This window comes from Erithacus rubecula (genome assembly GCF_903797595.1).
Source record: "Erithacus rubecula genome assembly, chromosome: Z".
NCBI classification, from domain to species: domain Eukaryota; kingdom Metazoa; phylum Chordata; class Aves; order Passeriformes; family Muscicapidae; genus Erithacus; species Erithacus rubecula.
Genome location: NC_136661.1, coordinates 28912006 through 28936214, shown reverse-complemented (window position 1 = coordinate 28936214; position 24209 = coordinate 28912006). Strand labels below are relative to the sequence as shown.

The following is a 24209-nucleotide window of genomic DNA, read 5'->3' as shown; positions in this document are numbered from 1 at the left end:
TGGGGAATAAATACAAGATCCCTGCAAAAAGAGCTGTTGAGATTTAAGACTGCTGTTGGCCACTATTAGTTCATTACCATCTTCCCAGCTGAGTCACAGTAATAAATCAAATGATTGCTTCTAATCAGTTTTGGTGTGGTCAGTCAGCCTAATAGACCTTTAAATCAGAAAGGCTACAAATTTAAGCCAGTCTGACATTGCACTGATGCAGACTAAGAATATTTGTACATTATGTTACTAGACTTCAGCTCTGGGAATGGTAATAGATTTAGAGCAATAATGAGCAACCTAGAAAAAAACCTTCGTAAGATGCTCTATTTTGGTTTACAATAATGGGAATTTCTGTGCCCACTCTTGGCTCAGTCATTATAAATCAAATAAAAAAGTATATTTCTGAATATAAGTTTGATGAGGGACAAATTATCATAAGACTGAAAATAAATTCTGGCCTCTCCAGGCTATCATATGTATAATTATGCAGATGATACAAATATAAATGGTTAGAAATTTACTTAAATTTTTTTCTCATTATACATATATATATATATATATATATATGTGTGTGTGTGTGTGTATATATAAATACACATACAAAGTAAATATGTGTATATATATATATATGTATATATATATATGTGTGTGTGTATATATATATATATACTTACAAAGTATCAACTGTAAGCAGAAGTTGTGAAATATTCTTTTGTTGTTATTGTTTTGTTTTCTTTTAAATGCTGTTTAAAACACTCAGGGTTTTATTGATTTCCTTGATACTCCTCACATATTTCTGCAATTCCTTCTTATTCCAGGTCATTTGCTCCAGAAGCATCCATGTCCTTTTTCTCCCTTAGTACTTTTGTCCTTCAAAAATACATGCATGTGGTAGATGAAATGCTTCAATAATGCTTTTCTATTCATTTTTCAGAGGCATCAGAAGGCACATTGTGTTTCATTCATATTTCTCTCTTAGACTGTCCTGGCCACATGTACCACACTGGGACTTCAGCAACAGAGGTTGTTGAAAATCTTCCATCAGAAGCAGGCTAAAACACAGTTTTGTTATAAATTAGAAAGCTTCTGTGGCCAGGTTTAGCTTCTGGAAGAAAAAAAAAAAAAAAAAAAATTTTGTTTTAGAAGCTGAGTTTAACTGACAGAAAAAGTGCCCTCAAGGAATTTTTGGTGGTTTACAGGGATAAAATACTCTATTTAAAAGAGTATGTATATGTTGGGTAAGAAAAGGGGAGACAATCACCTTCTCTCTGTGCCCAGAGTGATTACTTGAGCTGTGAGTACAACAGTGAAGATGACTTTACCAGTCCAAAGACAAAGGTTTAGCTATAATATTCCATAAAGGAAAAGCAGATATACTTCTGTGACTTAAACTTTTTGATGGAAATTTACTAGGAAATTAGTAAGTCCATTAAGCAGTTTATACATTCCAATTTCAAACCCTTATCTAAATATCCTTGTAGCTATTTTATAGGAAACTTGACACACATAGAATATCTGTGGTAAAATTAATATTGTGCTTGAACCATTTGGAATATAAAACTAAGAATCAATCATTTAATACTAGATTTAGTCTGTAGGTTTTAGAGAATGGACTTTAATTCCCAAGGCTTATATTCTTACATCTTTTTCCTCTCTAATTTTTCCCTTTTATAAAAATCATTTCTTTAAAATGTATGAAGCAGATGGCAAGATTGTTGTTATTTGTTTGTTGCTTTTGAGTTACATAAATATTTGAAAACAAGTTTTTTTTGTTGATTTTGTTTCTTTTGTTGGTTTTCTAACATTTTAAACTTGTCAGTCAAGATAGGCATCACAAGAATCAAATCAAATAACTCCCAAATCTAGCTCCTAAAATTTTCCCTGAGGTCAATTTGCCTTTAAGAGACCTGGATATAAGACTCTTGAATCCCTAAGACAAGAACTGAGATAGAACTATAGCAGGGAGAAGCAGATTATAGAACATATGGGTTCCTTCACTGAGGAGTAAAGCAGTTGTATCACTTAAAAGAACAACAGGTGATCCAACAGAGACTAACTGCAGAAAAAGCCGAAAAAATGCTGAGGAAAAAGAAAATTAAATTAAAAAGTAAAAATTCTATGGCATGATTAGATTCCAAATTTCTGTTCTGGCAGCTGTGATGAGATATACTTAGATTTTCCTTGTATGAGATATTAACTCATATTTACCATCATCTACTGGATTATTTGCATGAATAAGAATTTGTTTCAATATAAATTTCAGTGATGATTTTAAACCATTGGCCCATGACTTTGTCACTGAATATATACTATTTTATTTATAATTTCATCTTTAGACATATTCTTCTTGATCTGTTGCAACTGGAAACTTGATGTAACTCTGCTTCACTGAATACCTGTCTTTTAAGTCATAGATGTGGCATAAATGGAAATTCTGTAGAAAAGCAATAACTGGTTTCAACAGGATAATGGCAAGACAAAAAAAGAAGAGGCTAAAAATACTCAAAGACTACAAAAGTACTTACAGAAAAGTTTCCTATCAAAACTATCTCTTTACACATGCCATTACTGTATAAAATAATTGTTTCAAAAAAAGGTGCTTACTTTTCTCTCACACACAGTATTTGTGATAGTTTTGATATTATTAGGTTACTCTAAGGAAAAGAAAAAAGATAAAAAGAAAACCTTCAAGTTTAAAATGAGATGTTTGGTGGCCATTTTGCTTTAAACATCTGGTTGACAAAAGTTCTTACCATATACATATTTTAGGGCAACTCATCAGGAAATCCCATAATTACTTTTTAACAGTGACAACTTGATAACAAGTTATGTTATAACAAGGCCAAATTATAATGCATGAATTTAAAGTTATTTCAAAGGACTCCTAGGCATTTTTCATTGTCCATATTAGGAAAGCACAGAGGAAGATTAAAAACTTTACTGTCACTGGTATGCAGTGGGCCCTGGATGATTTTTCCATAATAGTTATGACCAAGAAATATTTCAAAGAATCACAAGTTGTTTGCAATAGTGGGACTCTTCCATTTAGAGAGGTTCAAAATAATTCAGAGAAATAAATATCAGCACCACTTTATGAATGTAGCATGACATAATAGAAGACCAGAGGTGCCAGTCTTATATGAGTTTCAGATGAGTTTTGTGATGTAAAGAAGGCTTAAAATGACCAAGTTTTTTGACTGTTGTGGTTTTACTCCATCCAGCCCCCAGCACCTTGCAGCCATTTTGCTCATCCCATCCCAGTGGGATCAGGGAGAGAGTTGGAAGGGTAAAAGCTGAAAAACTGGTAAAAGCTGGGTTGGCACAAAGGCAGTTTAAAGCCATGGCAAAAGCCATGAGCACAAGCAGAGCAAAAACAGGGAATTAGTTTACTGTTTGCCATGGGCAGGCAGGTGTTCAGCCTCCTCCAGAGAGCCAGAACCCATCACATGTAGCAGTGACTGGGGAAGGACAAACACCATCACTCCAAACATCCCCCTTCCTCCTTCTTCCCCCCTATTTGGACACTGAGCATGATGTGACATGGTCTGGAACATCCCTTTGTGTGGATACTGTGAGAGCTAGGGAAAAGCAGCTTGAGTCTTTCTCAAGCTACTCTAAGGAAAACAGAAGGGAATGAATTAATAACAGAGATTAGCACCTGCTGTTGGCATAGGAGGGTGCATGAAAGATGTGATATTTTGGTAAAAGAATGTTTGCAAGTGATGTTTCCTTCCTTGGACCAATCAGTTTGATTCTATCCTCAGTTCTACAATCCAGTCTATAAAAGTGTGATTGCTTCTTTAATAAATTGCTTTCTTCTGCCTCTGAAGAAAGTCTTGTGTTGCTATATCCTTTTGCCAATCCTAGCTCTATAGCACACCTTTGGTCACTCTGGGTCACCTGTCCTGGCTGTGTCTCCTCCTAATCTCCCAATCAGCCCCATCCCCTCCCCAGCCTGGCAGTGCAAAAAGCAGGAAAAGCCTTGGCTCTGCTCAGCAATAACAAAAACATCTCTGTGTTATCAACCCTGTGCTCAGCATAACCCAAAGCACAGCCCCACACCAGTCATTGGGAAGAAAGCTAACTCCACCCCAGCTGCAATCAGCACACTTATCCACTGAAATTTGGAACAGAAGAGGTTCACACACCTGCAGTGTGTGTGTACAAACACAATGTGCCTTTGACAGGCACCTACATGTGGTTCTGTCATCCAATTAGAATGGTAGAAATATATAATGCTAATACTGTGTATATGCAGCTAAAGATCCAATGTAACCACAGTTCAGGTCAGTCACTGAACAATTTTAAGAAAGGTTGAACAAACACCCACCTTTTTCCCCAAACAGAAAAGTAATAAATAATTATTATTAACTAATTAATAATAATAATAAAGACTTGCAATTTGCAAGCATTAAAAAGCTTGAAAGGATGAGTAGAAGAAAATAAGCTGTTAAGAATGGCAGTTGTTTGTATTTCTCCTAGGTTGACATTAATCTAACAACTCCAATGGTATCCTCCATCAGATGAGTAGTAATTAGATATCACACCAGTCTCCTCCAACTCAATGCGTATTAGATTGAATAACACTGTTATGGACTGATGTAGATTTTTGTGGGAATGATGGGTAGAGAAAAATACTTGAGAATAAAAATTACATATCCACCCAACTTGATATTGCCTCATTAGGGTGCAGGTCAACTGCACCTTTTTAACTGCATGTATCTGAACTTTCAGCTAATTAAATTCCAAACTTCATTTGAATGAAGGAACCTTTGCATTTTGTTTTCTTTGTGTCCTGCTGACCATATTCTCTCATCTCATTGTGACTTGACTGTGGCATTGGGAGAGGGGAAAATGGCAATACATCATCCTCCCATTCAAGTTTTTAAATGAACATGGATTGTCTTATCCAGAAACTGATAGAAAGGCAGTATGAAGCTTTTCACATCTTTCTGAAGGAATTACTGTATTTGGGAGCTGGAAACAGAACAAGGGAAAAATAATAAATTTTCATATAAATCGATCCTCATATTTTCATTTCTATGAACTGCCCTAAAAGAAGTAGAAAGGAGAAAGTTTTCACTTACCTCTTGGACAAGCAATTTGAAAAATTCCAGTTTAAAAAGTTCATGGAGGCAATTTCTCCAGCTGGCACCTTTCCTCACCAGGTAGTGTTGTTACAGGCAAGCAAGAGCCTGCAACACCATTAATTTCAGTTTGAGTCCTCACAGGTTTTATTTTAGCCCATGAGTGGATAAAAAGAAGTAATGTGAAATAAACTAGGATTTTTTCTTTTTTTTTTTTTTGAGGAAACTTGTAAATAAATTAAATTAAATTTCCTGATCTGATTTTTTTTGTCAAAGACCATGAAACAAGAGATCTTACACAGTCTTCTGAAAATAATTTCTTGGAGTTCATGGGCCACATACAGTGCTGCAAAAGTCTATTGGGTAGTTTGGGAGTACATCATAACTTTTGTGAGCCCTTGTCAGAAGCTGCAGGCACACTTCAGTCTTTTTTATATTTTTTTTTTTTTCTTAAATTTGAGATATCCAGTCTAACTCAACACTTTTCAATTATTGAGTTCAATATAAGAAAAAGTAAAATGTTCTGTTACTTCTGAACCTTCTACAATACTACTTAAATTTTTTAGCTGAAAAAAGTAAAAATGTAATAGAAATCACATTATTCTCCCAGACTAATACAGAGCTTTATCCTGTTTGATAGTGAGTGCTTGAGCTCATATATCTCTACAGCCCAGGAAGCTTCTGCCTCAAAATACCTTTCTTCCCTTTAAATCCAAATAGTTAAAAGATGAGAGCTATATTTAAGACTCCAATTTCCTGGAAGGGTAGACTTTCCCTTTTGTTGGCTGCCTAATTAGTATGCTTTAAATTTAGATGGCTCGAATTAATTGCAGCAAGAATTTCTGGAGAGAATTGGTATTAAAATGAAGTGCACTAAATAGTGAGGTTTTCAGGCAAATGCTGGAGGTGTTCTACCTAGCCCTTCATACATCTCTGTGACAGAAAAAGTGTCATGTATTATTTTCTTATTAATTTCCCATTTAAGAAAGTCTTATGAATAATAACACCATGGAACAAAAATAGATAGATATAGTGGAAGATTCAGATTTGTTTTTTTCTTTTTTTTTTTTGCTTTCTGTTGCTTCTAACTACCAGATGCAAAGGAAAAATTGCAGTGTTTTCTTTTCCTGGACAGTGCAATGGGAATTGAAGTTGTCTCCAGCTAGCTGAGAGAAAATGGTTCCTTGGACGTAGGTAGATCCTATCTGCTGAAGAAATCTCAGGGGGAAGTTTGATCATTCTGGCCTATTATTATTGAACTGAAGTAATATTTGCATGAATTTAATCAGAATTCGGGACTGAATAAAATATCTTAAGAAGATACCTGAAGAGAGGAGAAGAGAAGAGAAGAGAAGAGAAGAGAAGAGAAGAGAAGAGAAGAGAAGAGAAGAGAAGAGAAGAGAAGAGAAGAGAAGAGAAGAGAAGAGAAGAGAGAGAAGAGAAGAGAAGAGAAGAGAAGAGAAGAGAAGAGAAGAGAAAGAGAAGAGAAGAGAATAGAAGAAGAGAAAGAGAAGAGAAGAGAAGAGAAGAGAAGAGAAGAGAAGAGAAAGAGAAGAGAGAAGAGAAAGAGAAGAGAAGAGAAGAGAAGAGAAGAGAGAGGAAGAGAAGAGAAGAGAAAGAGAAGAGAAAGAGAGAAGAGGAAGAGAAGAGAGAAGAGAAGAGAAGAGAAGAGAAGAGAAGAGAAGAGAAGAGAAGAGAAGAGAAGAGAAGAGAAGAGAAGAGAGAAGAGAGAAGAAGCCTGGAGCATCTGCATGATTCAATGAGGTACTGGAAGTGACAGGTGATGCATCCAGGGGTGTATATACATATACCACAGCTTGCACTTCCCCAAAAACACAGTGCATGCCTAAGAGCACTTCAAAAACTGAGAACTGGAGCTCCAAGTTGTTCCTTGAAAGCCAATGCTATGAGAATGGAGAGCTACTATTATTATTTTCAGCATTTGTAATAACTACTGTTACATTAAAAGGTTTTTTTTTTTTTTTTTTTTTTTTTTTTTTGGTTAAAAGAAGAATTTCCTACCTAAAATTTGGATATGGTTTGAGGGGATTCGGGACTGGAAAACATGTGATGGATGGGTAGGATCTGAGGGAGAAAAGCTGAGGGGGCAAGCAAAGGAAGTTGGAAAGCCTATTGAAGTGAAAGAAAAAAAGATTAAATTCTTCCACCGAGTGTCCACTATGCCCAGGGTTAGCCCTGTAGGCAGCTGGTCTATAAACAAAATATAACTGTTAAAATGGGAATCTTGTGGGTTTTGAAGATGAGACAAAAATGTTTCATTTTCTGTCTGACTCTGCAGGAGCCATGCTGCTCTTCTCTTGGACCTGGAGGTCACTTTTTGCATAGTTTGTATGCTGCAGAGTTATTGAAAATGTTTCCTGGCCATATCAGCATTTTGGTCTTTAAAGAGAACATTAGGAGTAACAGCAGAGTCACCAGTGTCTAACCTGTTCAGAAACACACAAATTGGTTCTTTAGTAATTCATAATCTAATTTATAATGCATGGTAAAAGGATAGGTACTCCAGGAAGATGCTGGGGCTTCCCAGCATTGCAGTCATCATCTACCATTGTTGGGAGTAATGAAGGGTAATAAAAGAAATTGTACTGTAAATAATAAATAACCTCTTCATCCTATTTAAAAACAGAAAACATGAAAGTAAAAATTCTCGACATCTGAAGAGCTTAAATAACTCTCCTTAGAGCTTGTGGCATCAATTGTTGATTTTTGTTTGAAGGAGCCCAGTTACTATAGATTCATTTACAGAAACAAACAGCACAAATCATGGAAAAATTATGAAAAAAAAAAATTAAAGAAAAGTTGTCAAAATAAGAGACTAAGAAGTAAGATAATAAAGCATTCATTTGATGAGGGACAGTGATTTAGCATGTGGGAACCACAAGGGAATGCAAGGGTACAGAGGAAGGAAAACTCAAGCAAACAGTCAGGAGAAAAAAAAGTTAAGCATTTAATAATAGCCAGAAATGTTTTTGCAGCTGGAGTAGAAAACTAGGGTTCCAACTACTTGTCACCATGCAAGATCTGTCCTTTTTTGCAGGAAAGAATTTATTCCCTAGGTGTTTTTTGCAGGAGTGGGTAGGGTAAGGAAGTATACTTGCAAAGCTAAATTGCACTGGGATTTTTCAGGAGAGAAAATTACTCTCATACTCTCTTCCTGCCCAATTCATTCTCTATCAGTACAGCTGCAATGCAAATATAGCTGCCATGCTCAGTTTTACTGGGCTTCTCTTCACTGAGTGGGTAAATGTATTTTACAAAGATACCTGGGGTCTCATCTCAGGGCAGCAAGAGTGTTCTCAGCAGTTGAGTAGAGCAATGTTTCAGATCATGCAGCCCATACATTCTTATCTTAGCTGATAACATTTTTGTGTCTCCTAGTTTAGTAGCCTTGGTGTGTTTAGCTGTCACATCAAAACTTCTGGCTCCAGAGGTGGTTCCAAATCCTGGTGGAGATCCACAGGCTCGTCCTGAAGAAGATGTCACAGAACTGTGGAATCATAGAATGGTTGGGATTGGAAGGGTGGAGATCATCTAGTCCAACCCCTTTGCTAAAGCAGGTTCACCTAGAGCAGGTTAGACACAATTATGTCCAGGTGAATTTTGAGTCCTGGTAGAAGGTGTCCCTGTCCATGGCAGGGGATGGAGCAGGATGATCTTTATGATCCTTTCCAACCCAAACTCTTCTGTGATTATATGAAACACAGGGCCTTGTCAGGTAACTCCAGAAAATTTTGTTTTTCCAGTCTAAAATATTACTGCATTTCTTTGTGTGACTTCACCAGGAATAGTCCTACTCTGTCAGAGTCAGTAGGGCAATGCTTTTTTAATTTCTCCTGGAAACGAATTAACTCATTAATCAGAAAACACCTGTTCAAGGTGCATGACAGGAGAGCTGATGAGGTATGCTCATTTTCTGAGCCAAGGCTCTACTACACAACACAGTTATGAAGATAATTTCTGTTTAAGCAGTATAAAAGGAATTTTTACAAGTTTTATTTGGGTATTGTAGAAGCTTGCTTTTAGGAAACAGCAGCAGCACTTTTTTAGGTTTAAAAGCAAATATTATCAGGTAAATTTCTCAAGTTTGAAATCCAGAAGTCCTCTGTTTCAAGTGTAACCAATGCCATAACTTTTAAAATATGGGCCAATGCATCCAAACAAACATTTCTCTTGCTCTGGTTTCAAAATGCAAAATGAGTGAAATATCTTAATGGCATTAATGTCCCAGGAAACCAGGGAATTGGCAAAGTGGTCATTATTTTTTCATGATACCTTCTCTAGTGTTTAATTAGCAGTGCTAGTAAGAAGTGGTTCTATACCTCATTGAAGGAAATAATATATCAGTTCCTGTTTAATTACAGCTCAACTGCTGCCACACTCAACATTGACACCACTCTCAGAACAAGAAGTGATGAGATGTAAGGTTCTCACTGGGCTCTCTTTGTTAGCCTTGGTGTTAGCCTTGGTTCAGCAATATCTCAAAGGGCTCAACACTCAGTGGGTTTATCAACTCTGTGCTGGAGTTTTGCAGAAGGTTTAGCATAAACTGTGGTAGAGAAATGAAAATTACCATTTCCAAATGTCCAACAACAATGCTAGAGTGAGTCATCACGGAACATGGAAGAGCTCTGTTGTTTTGCAGTTCACATAACATGCCATAGGAAACTTATTTTGTACTGAGAATTTGTACAGATGGGCATGTCTGAAAAAAAAAAAAACCAAAAAAACAAACAAAAAACAAAAGCAAACCAGGGTTCTCTTGAGGCAAACCAGTTTTCAGACCTGGAAAAGAATGGTGCTCATCCACCCTTATTCTAGTTATCTTAGTGATGGGCTCTGTCTGCTGGGAGGAAGTTGATAGCACCAGGGATATCTGGGGTGAGAGCCTGGCCACTGAATGTGGAACCCAGAATCTGAGAGTCACCCAGCCCACATCAGGGCAGACAAATGGAACTGGAGACCCTAGGAGCTAAACAAACTGACAGTATTGGCTAAAGTCTGATTTTTGGTGGCAAAATGACATGTAGAAATCCAGGTGTTTATGTCTACTTTATTTGTTTATTTTTACCTACTTTTATTTGTCCAACTGCAGAAGCTAATTCCCAACCCAGTTTCTATTTATGTCCTCTCTCAATAATCTTACCAAAACTGTTTGCCTTCCTGGTACCCAGGGAATAGTATGGGAAGCAATCCAAAGAGCTGTGCATATGGCTAATATATATTTGTGTAAACAGATTAACTATCTCTGTTTATGGACTCCAGTTTTTGAAAATAGGTTAAATCCCCCTGATTACCAGATAAACCTTGGATTACAAATCAAGCTATGGAACAAAGTATCTTATACCTAAAATCCTAGATGATATACTTGGAAAAAAAACCCCAAAATATGCTTAAAGAATTGACAGGATCATATCTGTGAATCCAAAGACCACACCTGAGTAGTGGATTTCTGCAACAGTCTAATGAAATCTCAGTCTCTAAGACATTCACCAAAGTGTTGGATTGCCTCAACTCACAGAATAAAAGTTTCTATTTATACATTCCTATACTTTTTCATCTGCTAAGGTATTTTCCATATTAGTCAAGATAATAGTACACACCATCAGTACTCAATTTTCCACTGTGATTATAAAAGTTACCACATTTGTACTCCAAACTTACTGTAACAGCAGTGTTCCATTGTGCTTTATTAACATTGTGCATTTTAATGGCTGGTTCTGCTAATGAGATTTGGAAGTTTTATATTAAGAGCACACGGAACAGAAACCATTAACTAGAAGAAGGGTTTTTTTCCGATGTATTCATAAAGCTACATGCTAATAAAATAGGAATATAATTTCAGTAGTTGCTAATAAGAATTGATTTTCACTAATAACTCCAGATTTTTATTCTGGGAAGAAAAGTTAAGAGTTAGTGTATCCATTCTGAGAAGTAAGGACAGATTGCTGACATTCTTGCTCAGTGGCAGGAGTAGAAAAAAGGGCAATGGTCCATGTTGGTGACCTTAACTCCAAACATGCTCACCCGTGCTTCTACATTTTTCACTTTGCTCAGCCAAGATCACCTCATGCAAGGAGGCAAAGTGGAAATTCTGCCTGTGGCCTTGATCTTCCCAAGGACTGAAGAGAATGTCCTCTGATGCCCTGGCCTCTTCCTCAAAGAGGTGACCAACCCATTACACAGTTTCTTGATATGCCAGGGATGTGACTTATCTCTCTGCCTATCACTGGAAAATCATCAGTGTTGGAACAAGTTTCTGATGCATTACTGTAATCCAGTGCTGACATAAGTCCTTTCACGTAGATACAACAGACACTTGAGTGATTTCTGACAGGAACATACTTAAATGCTTTGCACCAGGAATTGTTGATTCAATTAAATCAAAATATTTTGAGGGAATGTGTTAGATTTGTCAATAAAATTGATAGGAATTTATTTGAGTATGCAATTTCTCAGAGGAATTAAATAATTAAGCATGTGTCAGATCACACAGGCCTGAAAATTTTACTTTTTGTTCATGTTTAGACATGGCAGTTTTAAGACAAATGAACTATATAAGTGATTTTAAAGCTTTCCGACTTCAGAAAAGGAAATAATTTAAATTATTCCTCAGATACATTCTGATGAAATCTTCATCAGTTTGCTGCTCAAGGTTACATCCTTGTGACCCAATCCCATCCTATCAGGTATTTGGGATGCCTGGATTAGGTGTGCATCTGACTAGCCTGTCTGTATAGTCCGTGGAGAAATGCAAGTACCACAGGAGAGTGCTCCAAATCTTAGGGCATGTACCAGAAATGGGATAAACATTGACCCAAGAATTAAAACATAGTTAAATCTGTGTGAGTATATTGAAGGCTCTGCTGCTCTGCTCTGTGCCTAGCCAAAAAATACATTTTTCTTTAAAGATACAGCAGAGCTTGCAAGTCTTTTAGTAATAGAAGCTATTTACAGGCATGTGTTTCCCCAAAATTTCATCTAGACCAGACAGTAATCATCACTCAAAGAGTTGTAACAGAAAATGCATTCATATGAAAAGAATACAAGTGTTTTGGTTTACTGTAATTAAAAGCTTTTGACACAAGGTCACTGCCTCTCTGGCCATCATTGGGGGAAGTCAGATTGGGTGACCTTGGTGGCTACTCTGTGCTGATGAATCACCTTTTCAGTGGCAGATGGAGAGTTCTGTGCTTTCTTCCTCCTCAGCACTGCTGGACAAGATGATTTGAGGCTGTGTAACAGCACAAGACACAATTCAGGAAGCTTAGGTCAAAACCCAGACTGTGTTGAAGATTTTAAACATTGTTTTGCATATTTTCTCTGACTGAGACCAATCTTTTTAGATTTTTTTTTTTAGGAAATTCTTCCTTCACACTCTTAATATATTATTTTATGGTCTTTTTGCAGTTCTATGAAAGATGTCTTAGTGCCCTGAACAATATGCTAACACCAACAGCTCACTATTTCCTTGACTCTACTTCCATCTGTTGGCAGAAGTGAAGATTTCAGGAAAACTGAAATCTCATAATACAAATATTTGGTTTGGGTTTCCTAAAAATACAGACTGAAGAGTAGAAATCCTGAACACCTGGTGTTTGTTGGATTTTTCTCATAACCCATTAAATTTTTTTTGTGGTAAACGCTTAAACCTTTTTAACCTTTATTTAACTATTAAAACAAAACAAGCAAACTGTCATACAAATTCTCCATCCTTAAAGACTTTCACAATTAAAGGCTGCCATTTTTCCTCCCTAAATACATATACTGGCATAATAAAAAGCCAGATGCCCTTCCAAAAGGCCTGCACCCCTTATTTCTTGAAACCAGCACAGCTGTAGAGCAGTCCTGCTGCAAGCTGTTGTACAAAAGTTGCACAACATTCCTGTCTGCTGTCTCAGAGTTTTAGACAAGAAGCTTTCATTTAATAAAGAAAATATAACTTGTATATAGGTTTATGAGCATTGCTATATCGAAGTATTCAGCATCTTTTCATAATGGTGATGCTAGTGAATTAAAAGATTATTTTTACTTCACATCGAAGAGATTACACTGATGAGCATGTTCTGATTAAACAAAAAGAAAAAACCATGATTGATAAACCAGTTTGTATGAGAAAATAATCAGAAAATTGTTAGAAAATCCTGAATTTGGTTCAGTATCAGTTTGTCTTCTAAGTTTATTGCTGTCTTCTTTAGGCAGATACTTCTCACACAGAGCTATTCCTTCAGAGCACCAGTAGTGTTTGAGATTTGGACAAAATTTTCACTGCCATAGTATTTATACCTCCACAGACAATACTTACACATTCCCCAGGAGCTCTGGTCAGACCTCAGACTCTGCATTCTCCCTTTATATATTTCAGTGTTGCTTTTGATGCTGGAAGTTAAATTGTCTCTGGGTTTTGCCATATTATGTTGACTTCCTTGTCTGTTTAATCTCTAAGACATCTTTTCCTGTTGAAATAAAGGAAAAATTCATCTTATTCCTTAAGTCTGTATGCCAATTTCTTTTTAACTTCTTCATCTTACTGCAGCTGATCTCATATCCTACCATGATCTCCATGGCAAAACCTTTCCCTAAAATTCTATTTTTCTCGTTCTGACTGTTTTTACATCATCACTAACAGAACTCTTTAACTTCAAACTAAATTAAATACATTGTACATGCTCAATACCTTCAATTTTCTCCTAAACCATCTTCATCCTCATTAACCATGGGCAACACCAAGGCAGCTGGGGCCCTGGGCAAAAGTCAGAGGGTCTCTTCACTCATCATAGGAATTAGAGGTGCAGGTATGTTTCAGGTTACCAAGGTCTTCAGTCTTGTAGACATCAGCAAACTACTCAAAAAATACTGTTGTTTATTTGTCTGCAGTATTTCAGAGCTAAGCTATTTTCTTCTCAATACTGCTAAAGCTCTCTTGCCCTCATCTCTGCAAATATCTTTCTTGCCTGATAATCTGTGTAGTTTTTGGTAGTATTCTGCCCCCCATTGACACTAGGGCTCTGAACTCTTACTCAAGTTACATCACATCCTATAAAAAAAAAAAAAATCAAATTTTTTCCTGTCCAATTTAAGAAAAATAAAATAAGACCATTTAGAACCACAGCACACAACATTTTGTGTCATCAGACATGCTAATAGACTGTGATTTAGAAAACAAATAGAAAAGCTTTGGTACATTTCCAAATTGTCTTGGAAAGATGAAGCCAATGATAATTTTAAATTATTTTCCTTCCTGCATTTTTATGTGGTTATTGTTTAGATATGATGGGCTGTTTTCTTGTGGTAGTAACTATTTGGATCTTCTGGAGACATCATATATTTAAAGCTGAAAGCTGTTCCTTCTATTTTTTGTTTTCCTGAGATTAAGGAGCATTTACCAAAAAAAAAAAAAAAAAAAAAAAATTAAAGATTTTTGTAGAATTTGGAAATTGTGTCTGCTCTAATTGTGATTTAATTGCTACTGATGATTGCCAGCTGTCCAGTGTGAAAGCAAACTATTAGCACGTCTGCCAGAAAAAAAGGAGATTTCTATCTGTGAAATAATGAGATTCAATTTTAGAGAATTTTCTTTTGCTCTTCAACAAAGTGAACAGACACATTTCATGCCTACCTCAACGGGTTCAGCTCCCTCTGATTGGAAACAGTGACTTAAATCTCAATCTTTTCCCTTCCTAATAATGCTCTGAGGAATTTTGTTGCAAAGATAATTTTTGATCTTGACAAAACTGACTTTTCCACTGATAGATGTTTTGGGACTTATATTGACACTGTGTGAATGAATGCAGCTGGAATTAACTGGCATGGGCAGCATTCACAGCCTCAGAGGACTCACCACAAAATGATTGCTATATCCTGACCTTTGAGAGCATTTCAGGGCTCAGTCCCAGGATGAAACACAGTAGGAGAGGACTGAGGCTGTGTGCACAGTGATAACACTCCTATTTCCAAAGTTTGCAGCCTCTTCAACTGGAACTCCAAGACACTTTGGATTAAAACGTTCTATAAATGCTCAGTGGCAAAGTGGTCCAAACCTTAATCCATCTTTTGAATCCACAGCTAGTGAATAGGGCTGATTATTGGCACACAGGAGACAAAAGCTATGAAACATTTGGTTTTTATCTCAGACTCATTTTATTCCCCAAAGTTCTATGTTCTCAATATGTTTTACCCTATGTATGTAAGCTTTACAGACAAAATATAACCTCTCTTGTCTCTCTGCTTACATTCCTAGTCCAAATTATTAGCAGACCTTACAACCAGAGAAGCAATGTTGCTAAACAGACCCAGATGGGGTCTTCTTAGAGTCAAAAGTTTATAGGTATGGAGAGCTGTTATTTATCATATCTGAGCAAAGGTTTGTTTAAAGAGGGCAGGGGAATGTAGGTAATCAAAAGATAAGAGGGATGGAGAGTTCAGACTGACCTCTGTGCATCAAACATTAGGAGTTAAAATGTGAGGCCATGAATTACAAAGAGAGGATGGTGCTACTGGTGCACCACAAGTGGAATGAACACATGATTCTGGTTTATGAAAAAAAAAAAAAAAAAAATCCTCAAACCCTTTCTCATTCCTTCGTCCAGTCTTGAATCAAAGCCACCATTCCTACCCAACAACTGTTCATTTCTTTTTTTTTTAAATTTTTTTCTTCCCTCACAACACAGCATCAACTTGCAGTTAGCATTTTTTGGTGGTTTTTGTTTGGTTTGGTTTGGATTGTTTTTTTGCTTTTGTTTTGATTTGGGGGTTTTGTCTGTTTGTTAGTTTGTTTGGGTTTTTTGTGTGTGTATCCTCTACTATGGAAAGAGTTATTGCCATTTTCATGACCTTCTTAACTAAACTATTTCAGCATTTCAGTAGGGTGAACACTCGGATAGTGCCCTCATGGTGATGGATGCAGTTTTTAGTTTCAAGGGCAAGCCTCAGTCTTGTGGACCATAGCAGTCCTTTCCACTTTCTCTGAGAATGGAAAAACAAATTCTTAAAAATTTCTGATATGCATTTTGATTTTGTCTTTCATCTGCAACTATTTATTAACTAAGGTCTAGGATAACCCACTCCACTATTCCTTGAATCCTTACAGAAATATGCCAGGTTTTCAAATTTCTCATATTTCCCTTTACCATGAAATTCCTTGATAATTCCAACCTCCCTGTTATTCTTTTTTGTCAAACACACAGTAAAAACAGAGCCAAGACATGTGGAGATTTTCTTATCTTATTTATTCTTGGATGCTGCTGATGCATCTCACATTTTATCACAGACAAATGTATTCCAGTCTCCCCTTCAGCAGCTGAACTCAGAGGGGGCCTTAGTGGGTCCAACATCCCTGCACAGGCAGAATTGTCCATGAACACATTGCACAGGATTGAATCTGGACAGTTCTGGAATATCTCCAGAGAGGGAGACTCCCCAGACTCTCTCTCTGTTCAGTCTGTTCCTGTGCTGGGTCACTGGACAGGAAAGTTCCTCACAAATTCTGTGTTTCTGTGATACTGAGCTCCACTGTGTCCTAGAACTCACCTGTGTCCTAGTGCAGGTCCTCAGCTGAGGCTGCCAGTATCATTTATTCCTTCTCTAATATTCTCTACACACAGCCTACCTTTCTTTCTCTCCCTTTTTTATCTTTCCCCACTGGGAACTCCTAAGCCAGTCTGTGAGAGCTCCTCTTCTTCATGACAAGGACACTTGGCAGCAAGGATCAAAATTTTCACCACTCCCCACAAATGATATGTGCCTACACACATACAATCACATCACAAAGGAGAAAAACTAAGAAATTAAAAAATATAGCTATTAAGTTTATATTACTATTGTTTTATATAATCTTACACAGTTCTTTATATAATATTTAATTCTTATCATGTAGTTTCCTGCTAAAGTTGTTCTTTCTCCTCAATTCTCTTTTTAATGTCTTCTGAATTTTCCTTTCTTCTTTTCTTACTTCAGGGGGAAAAAAACCTGAAATCCCAAAAAAAGAACAACAGTTGAAATGGTGTTCTGTGGTAAAACTTACTGTTCTTATTTGAATGCCACTATTATTTCAATTAACTGGTTGAAATACAGACATATAAAAGGTTCAAAATAGTGAAAATACTCTTCCATGTCTCATTTAATTACATCTATTTCTTTGTATTTTTAATTGCTGACTTATTTTATTTGAGTTTCTAAGAAATTTTACTACTGATCTGGTAGAAATTACTATAAAGTTAATAAAGAGTAAAGCTTACACATCCACTACAAAAGCAGAAACAGGAATGCACACACTAAATATCACACTAAATAACAGAACTATCAGATGCTTTCATTTCAAATGGAAGTAGCCTTTTAATTCCCAACAATTTATACTTCATTTTTCTGGGGTCAAACCCAAACCCCACTTCATGTCACTCCTCAAATTCAGAGGGGTGCTGTGAAGCTGACTCCTTCCAGAAGAAAGGGCAGAGTGAAAAAGAGAAAATTGTAACTCTGGTCCAGGAAGGAAGATCAAGCACAGCATAAAATATTTGAATAAAGGAATATATCAATAAGGTCTCAGAAAAGAAGGAAAAGAGTTCACCAAATCTATCTATTCCTAACTTGTTATAGAAAATATTGTAGACTTCCCATCCCTGGGAGAAAGTTCAAGGATGGTCTGGCTGGGACTTGGAACAACCTGGCCTGGTGGAAGGTGGAATGAGGAGATGGGGTGAGATGAGCTTCCAGGTCCTTTAAACCATAACCATTCTGTGATTCTGTGAATGCAGCACAGAGAGTTTCCACAAGGCACAGAGGTCTCTCCCTTTACACTTCCTGAGAGAACTTCACCTCCCAGTTCCAGCAGACACAACATACAAAGCCCTGGAAAGTCAGAATTCAGTTTTTGCTGGTGGTGAGGACAGCATCCAGTCTGAAAGGAAAGCTCTGCTGAAGCTGGCCAAATTGGGCAGACTCTTCAGGATTAATTTATACGCATGTTGGTGCTACTCTCCCTTGCCACACAGATCCTTTATCAATTCAACCTGTAGCTTAAACCACCATGAAAAAGGTAAAATATCACCCCAAACCCTGGATATTTTCCAAATGTTAAAGCTAACAATGGCATATTTAAAGCATGCCTTCTTCACATACAGGAGGCAGATACCTAAAGATATCTGTGTTCCTTCAGAAGCAAGATGTGGAGTTTGCAGAAGTCAAAGAGGAGACCTCCCTTCACTTCAGACCCCAAAGGCAGGGGTGCAATTGAAGAAAAAGCAGCAGCTGTCTACATTTTGTGCTGTTAGGGACAGTTCTGAAGCATATGGGATGCATTTATTCTTATGAAACCTCCCTGTATCACAAGCCCTGATAAGAGCAGGATTGAATGTTCCTAGCAAAAGCTTGAATGTTTTGATTTTTTGAACTCGCAGGATTAAAAGATCTTCTGTGCCTGGGAAGTTGTGTGTGTGGGAGGACAGAGCCAGATGTTTGCCAAACCCTCACTGATATTTTTCATCTATATTTTTATTAAAATGGGAGCTGAAACAGCATGCAGTCTGAAAGTTTGGATTTGGATAATTTTATGGATGAATTAAGCAACATTTTTCTGGTTTATTACATTGTAAAGCTATAGAAAACTCTAGTTAATTGAAGCTGTGCATTCTCTCAGGATCTCTGATATTTTAGAAAAAAAGAACTTAACAGCACTCTTGTAGCTCATTCCCCTCTTATGCTGTAAACATTGCTACCTGGTGATGAAAAATTAAAAGAAAATAGGGTTTTTAAAAGGAAAAAAATTTGTATATTTTTATAAAATATAGTTTTATATTATTTTTATGTCTTTCAGTGGTATATTTTGATTGCTTCTGTTGCCTCCTGTGCCTCCTCTGTCACTGTCCAGAAAGGAATATTCTCTATTCCACTGAGATGAATACATAACAGTGTAGAAGACTTAAGAAGTGCAATCTCTTAATTTTCTACTTTTGCTGTCAGAACCTTTCAGGCCTTTCATTGTAGTGTACATTGGACATAGGAAGGCCACCACTAGAACCAAACTCTGTCTTTTCCCAAGGACTACATTGCTAGAAACCTTTCAGCCTAAATTTTTTTGGAGCAGGAGTTTGAAGAGGTTTATACTTCCCACATTACTCAGCCTTCAGTACTTACTTATAATGCAATGGTTTGCTGTGATTTAGAGGTTCACTGGCTAGTTTTTTCCTATTTAATTTTCAAACTTTATGGAAATGAATTAAAAATAGAAATGTAATTTCTGAGACAGCATAATTTCAACTGATAATTAGAATATTTCACTTGAATATGCACGCCAAAGCAAAATTAGGATTCTTTTCAAAATAAAATAAAAAAAATATTTTTGCCTAAAAGAGTTAAGTGGAACAGATGTTTATTTCCCAAACATTTTGATCAACTGAAATATGCATTTCTATGCTTTTAGTTTTTGATAATACTGTTTTGGACAAAACCAAAAAGTGCCTGCTTTCAGCAATGAACTTTTTTCTTCCTAATTTGTAGACAGATGCTGCATTTCATGTGTGCTCCATTTTGCACTTCTATTTTAAACAAATTTGCTTTATTATTTTTTTCCCTCTTGCAGAGTTCAGTAAGTAGTGGTACTCATCTTAGATTTTTCCTCCGGAACTGATTAAGGCAGAGGCCCTTAGGAAAGACTGTGGGTGCCAGAGTTCTGAGGGAAACACCTGCAGGTTTGGATGAGACACGCAGCCACCTGCAGTCAGAGCTGACACACACAGGGGAGGATTTTTTAATTTTATTTTCCCCCTTTTCACTCACAGCATCTTTTGCAGTGTCTTTTGCCACGTTGGCTGTTGTTTTCTTTCATCTGCACCTTCCTTTATTTATAAGCTCAGAGATAAAAGCACCTGCCCTGGTGGTGGTCCTTGCTGCCATCCTCAGTGCGAGCAGGGGCAAATCCTTCTCTTTGCTCTCGAGCTCTTTGCACAGACCAGTCAGATCTTTCATCCCGAGGATGTTAATGGATCCCACATAGCTGCAGATTTGTGGAGAGAGGCACTGCAATGCCTTATTACAAAGCACTCAGCACCGTGATGAATAGCAGTAATTCCCACACATGGCATTAATCCACAGAAAATTGTGCACCCTGCCTGGACCAGGCATTCATTCCATCCCACCAATTGCAAGTGAACTTCAAAGGATACAGCAGGTATACAGGAATTTATCCTGATGTCTGTGGAGGGATATTCTGGAGCACTCAGCATCCAAACTGTTGAAAGCTTTTTTGAAAACCTGACCAAAAAACAAAACAAAACAAAACAAAACCTGACAAAAAAAAAAAAAAAAACAACAAAACCAAACCCAAAAACAACCAAAAAACCAAAACCAAAAAACAACCAAAACCTTCTGAGAAACAAGACTCAGCAAAGACTCTTTATAAATTTTTTTAAAAAGTGCATTAATAAAATAGCTTCCTAAAGGTCTTTCAGATCTGCAGCATAAACCATCCCAATGTTTCCAAGAAAATCTGCTTGTAGAAAATACCTGCTTACTGATGTTGCTCTCTATATTCTGTAACTAAACAGTAAATATTCACAGCGTAGGCCTAATGCACTCTTCTCTGTAATCATGGTCAGAGTGTTCCTAATATAGTTAATGAGATATAGCAACTGGAAGTGGGTATTGATTTGGGGGTATTCCAGGCTTATTTTGTTTGATTGGAGGTTTTGTTGTTTTGGGTTTGTTGTTGTTGCTGTGTTTTGGTTTTTTTTTCCTGAGTATTTTTTTTGGTGGCCTTTTTTGTGAGGTTTGGAAGGGGTTTTTGGAGGAGGTTTTTTTGGTTTTGTTTTTTGTTTTTTTGTTTGCTTGTTTGGTAGGTTGGTTTTTTGTTTGTATGTCTGGGTTGTTCTTTTGGTTTTTTTCCCGGGGGTTGGTGTGGGGTTTTTTTGTTGTTTTTTTGGATTCTGTTTTCATTTATTTTTGGTTTAAAACAAGGATTGAAATATGCACTCAGATGAAGAAGGGTGGTGAAGCTCTCCAAAATCTTTTTTTCAAGCAGCACAAATATTTTATGGTCAGAGATTGTGCAAGAGGAAGTGTAACCCAGGATTTCACTGATTTAGCTGCAAAAGGAGTCACAGAGGTATTCATTCACTTATTAATCAAACTGTTCCCAAAGAAAATACCTGAAGATGACAGACAGAAAATCTGGCACATGAATCTCTCTCTTCCTGCCCTGGGGGACCCTCTGCAATTCTGGAGAAGATTCCTCATCACTCTTGCTAAAACAGACACGGGCTCCTTAATTACCTCCCTGAGCACAACAGTGAGATGCAGAGCAATGCAATTCTCAGGGAACAGGCTGCTGAACAAAGAGAGGGCTGTGTCTGTCATCAGCAAGTGTCAGGCATGGCCCCTGCCACAGTTTGAGACATGACATTTCAGCTCTTTAACCACAGACAACTGGAACAATTTTTATTCTTTTTTTTTTTTTTTTTTTTTAATAGGAGAGATTACTCCCTCTGAATAACTTGATGGACTCTGAGCCCCAACATGGTTTCATTTTCTTTGGCAGTTTACTGAATTTCTTTAATTGCCTTTGGCTGAATTCCAGTTCTTCAGCTGCAGGTGTGTTTTTTGAGAGCAAGGCCTTCTGAGGAATCACCAAACCCTTTAGATTTCTAGGGTACAAAAAAGACACCTCATGGGTAACTTGCAGACTTTTATCAAGCCTCAGAATTATTATGACTCTTAATGTGGTTTAGATTTTTAAAATGCTAATGAGAAGGGGAAAAATCAAACAAACAAATAAAAATAAAAAACAACAAAAAACTGCTTGTGAGTGGCTTTTTGAGCATCTTAGTCAATCTTACAATCTGACCCTATCTAAGACTCACTCAAAAATAACTTTCAGAGAGACTGATCTTAATGGGCTCAGAAATGGGATCCCAACAGAGGCAGGCAGGCACTGAGTAAGAGTTCTGATGGTAGGAAGTAGAATTACTGCTTTTAGGTCAGCTTTCTGGTAACAAGCAAGAGGAACAGAAACTAATTGGGATTAGGAATGCAGATAGTCTTTTCTGAAACTCAAAAAATTATAACAATCTAATTATTGATTTAAGAATAAAAATAAATATTTGGTAAAGAGAATCTGTTGAAGCTTTTTTCCTAGAGTTGTTTTTATATTTTAAGGAATTGCAAGGTGAAGTTTTAATCCTATATCACCATGCCTGATCTAAATTTGGTGAATATAAATCATAATAAAACTTATTGAGAAAAATCATAGTGAACCAAATGGAAAACATGACACAAAATTCATAAAATATGGGGGAAGAGTAAGGTTGTGGGATGCATTTTGCCATATTTTTTCCCCCCAGGTGACATTTCTGGGAAGAAGATTTATTCTGTTTCCTACAGACGAGATTAAGATAAACAGAGTAAATAATCCCTTACAGAGTAAATAACCCCTTCAGTTTAGAAAGAAGGTATGTTAACTCTCCCTCTTTACTTTGGGTTAATAGACCTGTGACTTCCTACAGTAATTCCAGGAACAATTCAGAATGGGACATACCTGAGTTCAGTGTGTGCTGGCCAGGATAATAGGATAATATTGAGTACATGTGTTTACTCTTCCATAGACTTTTAGCAACCATATCAGTGTTCCTGTTTTCCTCCAGCTTTAATCTCTGTTCATTTCAAATGGGACAAAGCTTAGACACTCCTATTCTCCTGAGTTTTGTATATGGCTATGCTGCAATGCCTCATTAGAGAGAGAGACTCAGAGCAAGAAGAAGCCTTTATTTATTAATTATTAGCCAGACACCAAGTAATGCTATGGCTTCCCAGAAATTTCAGGCTGTGAATCACAGAATGGTTTGGGTCAAAATGGACCTAAAGCTCATCTTGTTCTATCTCCCTGCCTTGGGAGGGGACACCTTCCACTACTCCAGGTTAATCCAAGCCCTGTCCAACTTTGCCTGGGACACTTCCAGAAATGAGGCAGGCACAGCTTCTCTGGCAACCTGCACTAGGGCCTCACCACACTCACAATACAGAATTTTTTCCTAATATCTAATTTAAACCTCTTTCTGTTAGTTTAAAGACATTTCCCCCTTCACTTACAACTTCAAGCCCTTTCAAAAGTCTCTTTCTGACTTTCTTGTACCCCTTTCAGGTACTGGAAGGCCACAATTAGTTCACCCTGGAGCCTTCTTCCCTCTGAACAATCCGAATTCTCTCAGCCTTTCATCATAGCCACACAAATAATTTAATTCTCTTTTATCCTTTCCCTTTTAATCTTAGTTCCAAGAAAGCAAAAAAAGCATAGCAGGGAGAAATCCTTGCTGCTCACCACTGCAGAACCCTATCCTTTATAGCTGGGGCTGCAAGATAAGAGGCAGTGGATGCTCTCTGTGAGAAAACCAGCTCTGCCACGGCACTAAACTGTGCTGTGCTGACGTGCATGTTATGAGTATGTATTTATGCATCCAGGAGCATGGCTTTCTGCCCTGCAGAGAAATATAAATTGTCGTGAGCGAAAGTCCGTGAAATAACCTGCTGGATTAGGCACTTTTTTGTTAAGGCTTCCCGGTGTTCCCTGTGCTTCACCCCACTAGATGGCACCGAGCATCTGCTGCATCCTCCGTGCAGAGCCCTGCTCTCCGTGCTTCCCTCCTTCCCCGGGGGGCTGTGCACCAGCACAGACACACTTGTGCACTCAGAAATGAAAAAACCTCACAAACCCACCATTCCCACTGAACGCCAAGCCAATCCTCTGCTTTTCCCCCATGTATCTATGTTCGGGGCAGTGGGAAGGGGATGGTGACAGCATCCTCCCAGCTTGTCATTTCCCCCAGATCTGATCTGCAGAGATCAGTATTTCTCCCAGCTAAGCAGGCCCAGAAACAACACAGATGCACTATCATGTTATATGCAGTGATATGAAATAATATATAAGATGTATACATAAGTAAAAAGGAATATGACCAGCAGGTAAAGGAAAGTGGTTACCCCAATCACCATTCTATGAGACCCAGCTGAACAACAACATCAAGCTCTGAGGTTCCCATCACAGGAAGGACATTGCCCTGTTGGAGAGAGTCCAAAGGAGGTCACAAAGATGCTGAGAGGGCTGGAGACAGGCTGAGGGAATTGTGTCTG

General features: G+C 37.4%; 1 long non-coding RNA gene across 1 annotated transcript; it reads left to right on the top strand.

Annotated features, from left to right (window-relative positions):
- The first annotated feature begins 8589 nt into the window (after window positions 1-8589).
- On the top strand, window positions 8590-12677 carry LOC306814484. Its single transcript, XR_013777177.1, has 3 exons — window positions 8590-8692; window positions 11159-11262; window positions 12507-12677. It is a non-coding gene; the product is annotated as an uncharacterized lncRNA (long non-coding RNA).
- The last annotated feature ends 11532 nt before the right edge of the window (window positions 12678-24209 follow it).